The sequence below is a fragment of the Lithobates pipiens genome, unplaced genomic scaffold (assembly GCF_037356315.1).
Source record: "Lithobates pipiens isolate NorthernLeopardFrog02 unplaced genomic scaffold, aLitPip1_a1.2 Scaffold_8, whole genome shotgun sequence".
Taxonomy (NCBI): Eukaryota; Metazoa; Chordata; class Amphibia; order Anura; family Ranidae; genus Lithobates; species Lithobates pipiens.
The window spans coordinates 333,117,973-333,118,784 of NW_027507903.1; positions in this window are offsets into that span (position 1 = coordinate 333,117,973).

The following is an 812-nucleotide window of genomic DNA, read 5'->3' on the forward strand; positions in this document are numbered from 1 at the left end:
GCTCCTGTAGTCCTATAGCTAGTTCGGGGCTATCACACCAGCCCCAAATTGAATTTCTCCCCCTGTTTTTTTTTTTTTTAACACCAAATTGCTCAATTTGGAGAACGCTGAAACCCCCAAGTATTCTGTTTCTGATTAACAGCCTTTATTTCTTTCCTTTTTTCTTGTTTTCAAAGACTGCTAAACCCTATGCCATGCCTCTTAACAGTTCCGATCTTGGTGTCTTAGCCTGTTTTACTGTGGACAAAAATATTCTACACATTGTTTTAAATCTATGCTTTTATTTGTGATCTCTAGATTGCTTTATGACCACAATTACAATCTGTAATACTGTTTGTATGTTATGTTATAAAACTGCAATAAAATTTCTTTAAAAAAAAATAAAAAATTACCACAAACTTTCTTTGCTTCGATCTGCAAATCTTGTTTGGAATTTATTTGGGGGAAGTCAAGACCCAGACTAAGCTTTTCAAGACTAACGCTTCCTAAACTGAAAGGGGGTCTAGGACTTTCGGACTTTTGCAAATATTATTGGACATGTCAATTGACTAGAGTCATAGATTGGAACATTCATGCACACACGAAAGCTTGGGTCTCCATAGAACACGCTTTCTCACACTCCCCACTTAAATACCTACCCTGGATCGCCTCGACACATATTCCACAACACTGTAAACAACACCCATTAATCGGCAACATGCTGCAAATTTTCAAGAAAATGTGTCACCAATTTAAAATCTCCTCTTCTCCAGGTCCGCTAACCCCAATTAGACACAATCCAGATTTTCCTTCAATGAAACCTTCCTTTCAAA